The 12,862-nt window shown below is 39.0% G+C and overlaps 1 protein-coding gene across 1 annotated transcript in view; it reads right to left on the bottom strand.

Annotated features, from left to right (window-relative positions):
* Hs3st5 (heparan sulfate-glucosamine 3-sulfotransferase 5) overlaps positions 1 to 12,862 on the bottom strand; it is a 147,500-nt gene that overhangs the window by 86,881 nt on the left and 47,757 nt on the right. Inside the window, exon 2 of the mRNA XM_051175542.1 lies at positions 12,375 to 12,485. The gene's annotated coding sequence lies outside the window, so the exon portion shown is untranslated. The remainder of the gene's footprint in view (positions 1 to 12,374; positions 12,486 to 12,862) is intronic.

Raw genomic sequence — 12,862 nt, 5'->3', positions numbered from 1 at the left:
AGCCACCTTACCCTATGCCCCAGGTTGCTGCCATTACTACATTAGTCACATCTTCATCTAAGACTTCTAGACTGAAGTTATAGCCAGTTATCTAATGCGTCTGTGTGTTCAGCACTTAGACATCTTCACCTGTCCATCTTCTCCCTCGTATCTTCCTTTTCTTGCTTTCTTTCCTCCTGGGATGACTTAAGGATTACAGGACCGTTCTAGACCACCAAATGTGATGCTTTCTGTCCATCGTCTCCCAATTTCTACTGGTAAGACTCAAATTCAGTCCTCTGTTACTTAGTGTTCCAGTCTCCTAATCATCCCAGTTATTTTATGCTTCTATCCAATTCATCCTCATCTTACACCACCAATGGCTTTACTATTTTTAAATTTTGCTTGTGTGTGTGTGTGTGTGTGTGTGTGTGTGTGTGTGTGTGTGTGTTAGAGTCTCATGCATTTCAGGCCGGCCTTAAACTTACTATGTAGCCAAGAATTCACTTTAGTGGCTGATCTTCCTGCTTCCAACTCCCAAGTGCTGGGATTAAGGACAGGTGAGATTAAATGTAGTACCTCATGGATCCTAAGCAAGCACATTACTAACTGAGCTGTATCCCAGACCACAGCGGCTTTTAGAGTACACAATTTTGATGAAGGCACTTAAATCAAAAACCATGCAATGGCTTTTCAACAAACATGGTGGTTAACAGGAGCTGGAAGGATAAGAATGGGGGGGGGTGGATTGGGGAGAATTATATTTAATGATAGGTGTTACATATTGCAAATTTCCCTAGGAAACCTGATCTATCAATTTCACATTGCAATTCATATATCGAACCCATATGTTTTACACACACACACACACACACACACACACACACAACTTTACTTGTCAACTATGCACTAATAGAAAACAATTATAAAATAAGGACGTTTGATGACTGCTATTTGTCCTGATAACAAAGTCCCAAGTACAGAACATGAGTCTTAATGAACAGGTAGCTGTTTGCCCTTGCAACACTCTCTCTCCCTCCCTCGCTCTCTCTCTCCCTCTCTCTCTCTCTCTTTATTTTGTTCAGGTTAGTATCTCTTAGATTCCTCCTTCCAATGGGCTCCCAGACTGATAGCTGGGAAACCAGCATTGGACAGACTCAGAACCCCTGGACATGGGTCTCAGTTAGAAGGCCTGAGCAGTCTAAGGGACCAGGATTTGGGAGCACATCCCCCATGGAGGGATACTCTCTTAACCTTGAGGCAGGAGGGAGGGCCTGGGAACTGGGGTCGATATGTAAAATAAGAAAAAAATACTTATTTTTGTAGCTATTTAGTATTACCTTTATTGGAGCATATTACTTATTTCATTGTGACATTCATGTGATTAGCATACATCACACTCTCCTAGTTCTTGATTCTTGATGTGTTTCCATTTTTTTTTCTTATTCCATTATTCTAAGTTTCCAGTAGACAGAAGGTAGTTCTACATCTTCCAATGATGTTTCTTCTGCACGGTATATCCTGTTATATACATTATTTTATCTATCGATTCCTACGTAACTATTTGTCAAACTGTTTCTTTTCCAGGAAGCCTTCCTGGCATGAAGTACATCTCCTGTACAAGTCCACAGAGCCTCAATTTTCCCTGCATGCTTGGTTCCACTTTTGTTTGTGTGGGTTTCAACAGCTTCATGTTCCCAGGGGTAGTGTCTGGATTATTTATGATAGAGTACCTGTGTCTTGCCTGGTCCTAGCACATAGAAGACACTAAAGTTTTGGTGTCTTTAAGTAAAAGGAAGAATAAAATTTATTTGTCAAGTTCTAATTTACTTGCAACCCTGTGTGTTTGCTTGTACATACTGAGAACAGAATATTTCCTATCTTTGGGAAGAAGTTAGAAGCACTCAGGCAACAACCCCTCTTACAATGGAACACCATCACTTACAGATTGTGTTGACTGCTATTGTGAAGCATGTCGCATGTACCATGTCATTTTGTCCTCAGCGATATATAAGGCAGGGGATATAAGTCTACAGGAGGGGTATTATTTGGTCCAAGCCAGTTGACAGAACTAGGATTGCATGTAACACTCAAATTTAACAGTCATACAAATATGTTGATTAGTGAGTTTGACAAAGACATATTTTGATGGATGTATGCACACCTGTTCAGTTCCAGTAAACGTAACCAGGAACAGTGATAGGAGCCTTGTTACATCTGGCCAGGCATTACTATCAGCCTGGCCAAGTGACCTGCCTGGATTACATGGGAGTTTGTTCACAGAACATTTTCTAGCTTTTATTCATGAGATGCTAGAATTTCCCTTTTTAGGGGCGCTGAGAACAGAGTTCAGTGTATAACTACGCGGGCGATGTTAAAAACATTATCCTAGACAAAAGACGTTACAGTTTAAAGACAGCAAAGTCCCAAACACAACCTGGTCTCATCTGCACTGTCCATCAGGAGACTGGACCAGGTTGACGACGGGAGGAGACGCAGGGTTATTCGTGGGATGTTTGTAACTTTCCCTTCCAGCCCTGGCCACTAGCGACACAGCTGTGCCCTTCCTGTAACTCCTGCTCTCAGCGGCCCCAACACCCCAGAAAAACTGCCAGTCACATTATCCAGATAAAATTCTGGCACAATTGCAAAAACTTGTGAAACATTTGAATCAGAAATACTGAAATAAATTAACATTTGCTCCCGTCATATCAGCAAAGTAAACAATGCAAACTGGAAAATATTTGCCCGAGAAACAAATACGTTTGATGAGAAAACAAAATTTCCCTTGGCAGCATTTACTGGTTAGGAGGTGGCAGGCGGAGTGAAAGCTACTGAAAAGTGACTAAATTTGTTCACACGCTCAGTTTATAAAAGACCCGAATTTTTAATGTTGTTTTACATTAAAGGAGAAATGCACAGGAAAAAAAGTTGTACCAGAAATAAAAAGGCTGCATTTTTACAGTGTTGTCTTACATGTCTCAATGGTTGTAACACGCCTGCCCCATAATGATATTCAAAATATATGTGGGAGGAGTAGCGGGGGAGAACTGTAGGGGGTGATATGATTAAAATACATGATACCTTTGTATGAAATTCTCAAAGGCTAAATATATTCAAAATGCGTTTGCTCTTTCCCATCTTCCTCCATTATCAATAAGTTATTATTTGCTTCATATATATATATATATATATATACACACACATACATATATACATATATATTTATTTATAACTTCTGTATCTTTATCTCTTTATACATATCTGCTATATAAATGGATAATGTATTAATTACTATTAGGATTATGTCTCATCCATATTGTCCTGTGGAAGTACCATGAATGCCTTTTAATATCTGATTAAATGGAAAATTACATAGTCTTCTGCCTTAGTAGACGCACAGTGGGGAAGAATGTCTAAAGGGAAGAAATCTCTATCAACATTTCCTCGTATCACTTTATAAAATATCTGTAGGTTACTAAGTATTCCTAAATGACTACATGAAGTAACAAATCATTTCTGGTAAAGGCATTTAGCCTTAAAAGAAGACATGAAAGTTATTAAGATTTAGAAAATAACTTAAAAATCTCTCCTTCCCCCACTACATTTAGGGCAAACATCGCAATCAAAGTATTTTTTTTTTTCTCTCTCTGGAGAAGTAGCTATATATTACACTGGTGTCAAGGAACCTTAGAAAATATTAGCTTTTAGGGAAAAACACTTCCAATTCATATTTCGTACTTGAAGCAATACATTCTCAGTATGGCTCTAAACCCTATCGAAACCACCATTAACATTTTGAAAGAAACTTCTCCAGATCTTACCAAACATAAATAAATAAACATCTGACAGCAGCATTAGGGAACATAAACATAAAATTACCCGTTATTAAAAACTGAGCACATTTTTCTCAAAGAAATATGTGACTCAGCTATAAAATAGTATGTTTGCCATTCACACTAATGTGTCTACATTATGTTCAATCTTCTAAAAAGCTGACGTGGAAAATAATGGTGTAATAAACTAATTCATCATAATGTGAAAAAGAAACTGCTGGAATAAATTGTAATAACCTTTCAAAAAACTAGCAGCTTCTAAAAGTATTAATTTCTACTCCAGATAATTGGAAAAGACACCTGGGTGGGTGGGTAATATTTTTGATCGGATTGCTCTGTCAGGGGCCGTGATTGTCCCTGGACTCAGCACCGATCATTTAGCACTAAATGACAGTGAATCTTGCAAATGGGTCTTCCTAGATGATGTTCACCATAAATCACCAGATTCAACTCTCCTCAAGGTCAGCTGCACGAAAGGGCAGGTATCAAACCGCCTTTGTGGAGACCTGGAGAGGTCCTTGGGTTTCTCATAAATGGACAGTAGTTGTGTTGGCTGCCATAAAATCAACTTAATGGACTGACGACATAAATTACCATCAAACCTTGACAGCACTCTTCTCTACACGAGAATGAAAGCATGCTCTTATATCAAAGGTGGGGGAAATGGATAACAATATGTTAGCATTTTTATTATTATCATAAATATTTTAACAATGCTAAGTGGGGGATGAATTAATACTAGAAGCCACAATTTCTTTTACCTGATGCATTAAAACAGTACCCAATAACACTGAAGTGACACCTGCTTTCTGCCTGTGTGCGGTGTCGAAGTAAGTTCCATTGGACTTGACGTTTCTACTAAACACAAATAATTAGAACTAATACTCCTTGCTTCCTAGTCTATTTTATTCATGTGATGCACAGATCTTGGATGGACTCCTCCGCTAACTCATTCACTTACTTTCCCCAGGGTTCTTGCTTCCCATCTGCAGAAGTAAAATAACTCACATTTTGAAGACCGTTGCGTTAACCTTGAGGAGAAGGCACTGAGAAGCCCTCATATAGGGCAGAATTGCCATCCCGTACCATGCATCTGTGAAAATAAGCTACTCTGCCCTTAATTCACAGTTTTAAAAAGTCAATTGGTAGGAACTGTAACAGCAGATAAACTAAAAAGTGGGAACTTGGATGTAACTGAAGTATCACTATTTGGATTGGCTTTCTTTGCTCATCTGTTTACCCTGCCACCCTGAAACTGTAGCTATTAATAGGCATTGTGCTAGAATAAAGCTCAACTTCTCATCTCAGCCAGCTTTACGAGTACTCATTTTCTCTTCAAATGTAGGAATTGAACTGAATATTTTGCCAAAATAAATGATGCATTGAGTAAAGTTGTCTCCCACGATGGCACTTATCACTGTGAATAATATTATATAAAATGTTTTACTGTAAAGTACACAAGTCCCCAGGCAAAATGGACTTTACGTCCTCATAGCTAGTCACAGGGTCACCGGTCTCTCTTCGCGCCATCCTATCTATCTATTTCTTTCCCTCTCTTGCTGTCGCCACTTCTGTCCAGAGCCCCATCACCTTAGGCCTGGGTTACGGCACCAGCTTTGTTGCTCCAATCTTTTCCACCAATCCATCCTGCCCTGTCCTGCCATAGTAATCTTTTTAAAAGCACTGCTTTAATTATGTCACTCTCCTGCTCAAAAAATTTCAATAGCGGCCACCGCATGGAGGCCAAAGGCCATAGATTAAGGAGAATAAAGGCTCTGAGTGTCTGGCCTCTCCTTTCCAGCTGAGTTTTCTGGAGTTTCCTTGTGTCGAAACTTCAGGACAAGGTTTTTGTTGCCTTAGCCTCTATAAGAACGTGCCTGGCCAGTGCCTTCATATTTTCTTCAGATGTAGAACAGATATTATTATGTTTTTTTTTAACCTCGTCAACCCATAGCCCAATTAGGCAGTCTGCTTGCTTTGTTCATTGGTATTAACTTCAATTTATTTTGCTATTACAATATTATAAAATTTTGTGTCATGTGACTGCTCACTAATTAATTGGCACAGCTCTTGGAATCCAGGGTTTTTTGAGTCGTCATTATCTGTCAATGACCCCAGAATGGAGTTTGAAAGTAGCAGCACCCAGTAGATGCTTGTATAATGAATGGATGCAAAGCACTGCCCTAGGAATCTCCTAAGGTCAGTGTGAAAGCCTTTATGTCACACTGTCACTTGGGATGTTCCAGAACAACCATTTATAGTTGTGAGAAAGTTTTCTTGAGTTTAATAGACCTGCTGTGAAACTCCAGATGATGAAGCACAAGCTGAGCCCTTTGTAACCTTAAAGTCTGACTGTGAGGCTAATAATGAGCAACAGTAAAATAAACAAAAACAAATGCATAGTAATTGAATAGATGATAACTTTGTGAAAGTTTCCTGCAACCATAAAGCACACTCCTAAATAAAACTGAAATTAATGAAACAATAAATTAAGAAGAAAATATGTATGAATGACTTAGTCTGAAGACTTTTTGTTTTGGTTTTGTTTTTTGAGACAGGGATTCTCTGTCCTGGAACTCACTCTGTAGATTTGGCTGGCCTGGAAATCAGAGATCCATCTGCCTCTGGTTCCCAGGTGCTGGGATTAAAGGTGCGGGCCACTCCCACCTGGCCTGAAGGTTTTATTTATACTATAATATCGTGTAGTAAATGGAATGGGTGGTGTAGACCAGCAAGACCTGACTGGCTACGAGTACTGTTCCTTACCGGGTATATTTTCTTGTGCTCGCTACTTAATGTTCTTGAACCTTAAGATTCTCTAAGGCAAATGGAACTCATGTTAGTTTTTAATTCATCTGGCATAGATGTGATGAATAGACCCTTTGAATTATTTCTTAGATGATGGACTTAAATCTGGGTTTCTACCCAGTGCCTGACATATTAATAAATGGTAGATATTATTATTGGTTTTGTTTTGAACATGTCTCTTTCACTCATCCATACCTAATGATTACAGAGCATGCATACTTGAATCAAAATAAGCAGTGTTTGAATCACAACTTTACCATTTATTATTTATTAAACTTTCTGGACTTCAATATTCTTAGCTATTTAAGATGCTGAAATATCTCTGCAGTATTATTTTGAAAACATGCACACACCCCAAAAATTGAAATTACAAAAATAAAAACACCAAACCAACCAACCAAACAAACATTTAAAAGTGTCTACCATTGTCATTGTGCTTGTGAGTTTTATGTCAACGTGATTACAAGCTAAAGCCATTTTGGAAGAAGGAACCTTAATTGAGAAAATGCTCCCCACCATGTTGTCTATAAGCAATGCGTGTGGTGAGTTTTCTTGATTGATAATTGATGTGAGAAGGGTCATCACCCTGAGGGTTGTGCCGCCCCTGAGCTGGTGGGCTTGGGTTGTGCACGAAGGTGGGCTGAGCAAGCCAGTGAGCAACAGTCTTCCATGGCTACTGCTTCCAGCTTTTCCCCTTGAGTTCATGCCCTGACCTCCTTCAATAAGGAGTGTGCCCTGAGAGTTACAAGATGAAATAAACCTTTTGCTTCCCAAGTTCATTCTGGTCATGGTGTTTTACTGCAGCAATAGAAACCCCAACTAAGACAAGCATGGAGCAGATACTCCATGAAGAGCAGATAAAATGCCCAACTGTATTCAGAAAATGCCATCCTGATATGCGTTGAAGAATACATGCTCTTTAAGTAGAAGGGGCAGAAGAACTTTCTCCATTCTGTCAAAGTAGTAAAAGTAATACATAGTAATTATTGATATGTTATTACATACAGTTAATATATAGTAATACAATGTAGTACATAATAATAGTACCAGAAAGTGGCATTGCAAACACCTTTTATGGGGAACAGTATTCGTATACTGTTCTTACAGTTTGCAAGATACTTTTGTAACCGAGGGCTATATTCTTCCAATATACCCCAGATTAGTCATTCATTGTTATACTCCTGTAATCATGATCCTTGTATCTCTTTCTTCCACCAAGATGCTTAATAAGTAACACTAATGATCAACACTACCCCCGCAAGGAGACTACTGAAAACCTCAAATGTATTGTTGGAATTACAAATTTGTAATTTTAGAAATACTTGATAGTTAGAATTGGACAGATGGAATTGAGCCATCGATTCCCCATCTCAGCCTTAGATTTCAGAAAAAGAGATCTCTGGGTAGGATTTTACAGTGGACTCAAAAATACTTTCCCCATTCTCTCTGGTTTCTAAAGAAGGTATCATTGAGGTTGTCTCTTCTCACATAGGATAAAATACAGCTTTGTTAAGCAATCTAGTAACAGGCATTTGAGACAATGGGTAAACAAAGAACACAAAGAAACAATGGCAACTATTAAATCTAAATAAAAATCTTTATGCCATATGTTGAGATTAATGAGCTATTGTCTTAATTCAGTGGGAATGTAATTAAGGGCTAAGAAACAGAAAACATCTCACAATTTTCTGAGTTTGAGATGCTTTTAGTAGCAGAATAACTGAAGCTTATGCTTAATCATTCGTCAAATATACTTCACTCCCTACAGCATCTAAAAGGTCAAAACCCAGATAACACAATAGAGGATCTAGGGTGTTTCAGGAAAGCTGGGTGGTGCACATGTAATATTAAAAACTATCTTTGTGTGTTGTATTCCTCATAACTTTTCAAATGATAGTTTGCCAAATAACCTTTTTCATATGCAATAGTTCCAGTGATTTACCTATTGATTTATGTTGGTTAAGCAAGGAGTTAGACATGGAGTAACCAAGACAACTGCAGATGTTTCCCATGATAGTTAACAAACACAAGTCTATGATTAAACATCCTTGAAGCTGCAGCTAAGTTCTTCCCATTCTCCAAGAAGCTAAAGTACGGGGAGGATTTTGTGAGCTGAAAGACAGGTATCATAAAAAGCCACACTGGTACCCTCAAAAGACCCAGCTTTGTTAGCATTTGAGGGCTTTATGATTTGCCATGGGAAGAAAGGGCCGTAGACTTATGAACATGCCATATACTTTATAAATATACGGTTTTTTAAAAGTAGAAATAGCAATTCTGAGATTACTCAGGGCTCTAACTTTCCCATCTGTACATCACTAGAGGATACTTGGATTTCTCTAACTGTAATACAACTAAGTTTTGGGTCTCCTCTGCATCTGCTCTTGAATTTCTTCCTCACCAGACCAAGAACCTCCTGTTTTCTTGGTCCAAAGACACTTTGTGCAGTTCCTAGCTTATTGATTATGGCATGTAGCTACATTTTAAAACACAAATTATAAAACAAACAAAAACCCAAGAAAGACCATATTCTGGGTCTCTGACATTTAAGAATTGAGAACTAAACAGAATTGGATCAGCACTGGTATTGAACTCTGCCCAAAGTTTGCTTCCAGAATCTCTGTACAGTGTGGTGTTTCTGTATCTTTGGTCTTTGGTTTTCTTTTATCATGTCTATCTCTTGAGCAATGCCTTCCAGGAGTTTGGGACCTTTTTGTGGACTCCTTAGCTGCACCAGTATTTAAATATATCTTACCCACAACTATAATTTGTTGTAGGACTTCTGATAATTCAATTCCATTTGCAGAAGATATTTTGATTCTCATAATAATGTCATGTGAGTGAGGAAACCAAGGCATGAAAGTATATGATGTGCCCGAGGCCACTTCAAATTTGTGATTAAATAGAGAATCTGAATCTAGGGCTCACTTTGTCCCTGAGACTCCTGCATCATCTACTTGGTCTTTGGATTAAACTTGTATGAGAAAACGTCTTCCACTAGCTGTGCACTGAACTCCAAACACAGAGATTTTTGATGGTAAATGAGGATTAAAAACAGCTATTTCACGGTGTTGTCTTGAAGAGTAAGGGAAATGATGTGTGTGAATGGTGAAGTGAAAAAGCTAGGAAGCAGAGTTTGAAAGGCCCGCCTTTCTAATCCGCAGTTAGCAATGGAAGGACATCTGAAGGTATTCTGGAATTCACTGGTGGGCAGAGGAGGCAGGAGATAATCGATGCGGTGGTGGTGGTGGGTTGGTAAAGTTGGATTTAAGGATGGATTTATTACTACAAACCGGCACACCTGCTACAGAAGCATAGATCCAGTGTTTGAATTCCTAGACAGAAACACATTCTAAGATGGGCTAGTCAGCCATGTAGCCAGAGAACTTTGTAAATTCTCCAAAATAATTTCAAAGCTCATCTAAACTTTATAGTTGTTTTTCCTGAAGTAACACCTTCCCCCTAAAATCCACAGGCTAAGTTTTAGCATGGGATACTGCTTTCAACATAAACGACCATATGGGAAACAGGATGAAAGGTGGAAGGCAGAGGGAGGGCTGACTCTTAGAGAATAAGGAGGGATAAAAATGTGTTTAACAGGGCCGGAGAGATGGTTCAGAAGTCAAAAGCACTTGCTGTTCTTCCAGAGGCTCTGAGCTGTTTTCTTAAGGCCCACATCAGGCAGCTCCCAGCTGTCTGTAATTCCAGCTGCAGGGGACTAGATGCCTCTGACCACTAAGACCTCTGCCATGTAGACATATATACCTACAGATAGTTAAAAATAATAAAAATCAACATTAAAAAGGAATGTGTTAATTATTTCTGCTGTTCCCATTACTTGAGTCATCCTACTTATAGAATGACCTAGAGTATAAAAGACAGGAACATTTCCTCCTTTATTCAGTGCCTCAAAACAGAAATATTTGAGAATTTTAGCCTCTGGACCAAAGCAAAAAAGAAAACTAAACAGACAGACAAACAAACAAAAAACCCAGCAGTTATAAATTTACCTCATTCAAGGCAATCCATTAATAAAATGTATTAATCACCAACTAAATGTATTTCACATCCTAGAGGTTTGGGAGATGACTCAGCATAATCTTTCTTTGTAAGCAGGTGGGCCATATGGCATGTGGTTAATCTCAGTGCTGGAGACGAACAAGAGAGGAGGCTATCTGAAGTTTGCTGGCTACCCAGTCTAGCCATATTGGTAACTTTTATGTTCAGTGAGAAATCGTGTCTTAAACACTAAGATGGAGCATGATGAATGAACCCAATGTCAGTCCCTTGCCTATGTACACATCCACCACATGTATACACATTTGCACACAATTATTCACATACACACATTTACATTCCCATTCTATGTTTTTGAGGTGTTGGGGATCGAATCCAGGGCCTTGTGTATATAGGCAAGCCTTCTGTCACTGAGCTACAGACCATCAACATATCTTTGGAAGAGTAAAGTCTTGTATAATCTCACAATACTTTAAGAGTTTAGAGTGGAGGAGAAAAGGTTTCTACGTTTTCAGTATCAAGCGATAACTGGGCATCTGTTGTGCCTGGTGATGTTGAGATGTAGCCTAGTCCTTAACATTAGACACTTTCCTGATGATTTTGCCTCCTCATGTGTTTTCAGACAGCAATGTAACCTTTTAGCATCATAATGTCCTTACTTTAAAATGGGACCATGTTATCTACTTTCTAGTATACAATGCAAGAATTGACTGAAGAATTTTTGATGGTTTAATGTCTTAAACTCTACTTTAAACTTTTCCCCATCATCATCATACTTAGTCTTAAGAGCAATCCAACAACATGCACAGCATTTGTCATTGTTTTATAATATGTGTCCCCTCAGGAATCATGAGTTGAGGCTTGCTCTCAGCTGGTAGGGCTTATCACTTTGAGGTCATTGGACCGTGTGGGCTTTCCCTCAATCATGACTAAGCCCTGTAATGAATTACTGATAATATGTAACTGTTGGAAGGTGTTTAGAAAGAAGTTAGAGTCAGGCTGGGGGAAGGAGGTCATGGAGTGTGCCTTTAAAGATGCATATCTTGTCTTGGACCCTTCCTTCCCTGCTCTGTTTTCTGCCTGGCACAAGATGCGAAGCCTCTCCTCACCAAGTCCTTTTGCCATAGTGACATGACACACTTAGAAATGTGGTTCAACTAACCTTGAACCACAATCACTGAAACAGAGACAAAACCAAATCTCTTGATGGTGCTTATCTCTGTATCTGTCAGAGTGGTGCAGGCTTACCAGCAGTCTTATCCTCACTTCTGAAGACAAGAAAACTAAAGAATAGATTGTTTTAACATAAAGCATCACCTAGGTCCCCCAACTAGAGATTGGTTGAGTGGGTGTCCAAACCTATCTGTTTCAAATGTACATTCTCTTAATCTGTTCCCCTTTCCCATCATAGGAGAACTAAGGCCAGCAAAGAATTTTTGGGGAATGTATGGGATAGTACAGACATAAAAGACAAATGATCTCTGCATTCAGAGAAGCCAGGTTAAGCTTCAGTTAGGAGGAAATGAAAATATTGAGTAGGAGGAGACTGACAATCACGTTGCAGAAAGTTTTAAATGCTCAAAAGGCCAGAGAGGCCTCATGCTGGAGGCCCATCGCACAGTTCTGCATGGACACTTCTTTGTGCATGCAAGCATGCCTTCAGAACGCTGAAGAGGCAGCCAGCATGACTGGCCATATGTGGCAGAAGTTACGGTTAGGGACAGGTCCACATACCTACATTCAGACACTTCTCAGTTACTCCAGCGAGGATTAGCTGGCTAGTGGGTGTCTCATGGCCTTGCCTCACCTCCTGGTTGTCCTGTGAGTTTTTCTCTTTGCGAATACCTGGAAAGCAATTATTACAATCAATTTTTTTAAATTCCTTTCCTTAGTAGCTGTGGTTAAACGTTTGTTATGGAAAGAGACTTACTACTGATGGTAGAAAACATTTCCCTCTATGGTTATTCTGTTCCTTTTTAAATACTTTTTTAATAATGGACCTTAACCCCAGAATACAATACAGAATTATTCATCCTACTTGATTGGGAGGGGGTTTAAAATGGGTACGCTGGTGCACACTTCCAAATAATGTTCCCAAGCAGAACTTTGCTTCTCATCTGGTGTGAGCATGGCTAAATGTATTCTCTTTAGAAATGCCACATCTTGTGCATCTCTGTGCTCACCTTTTTTATAGATTTGATGATTTTCCACATCAATCATTC

Source organism: Phodopus roborovskii, unplaced genomic scaffold (genome assembly GCF_943737965.1).
Source record: "Phodopus roborovskii unplaced genomic scaffold, PHOROB, whole genome shotgun sequence".
Classification (NCBI taxonomy): Eukaryota; Metazoa; Chordata; class Mammalia; order Rodentia; family Cricetidae; genus Phodopus; species Phodopus roborovskii.
This window is presented reverse-complemented; position numbering and strand designations above follow the sequence as displayed.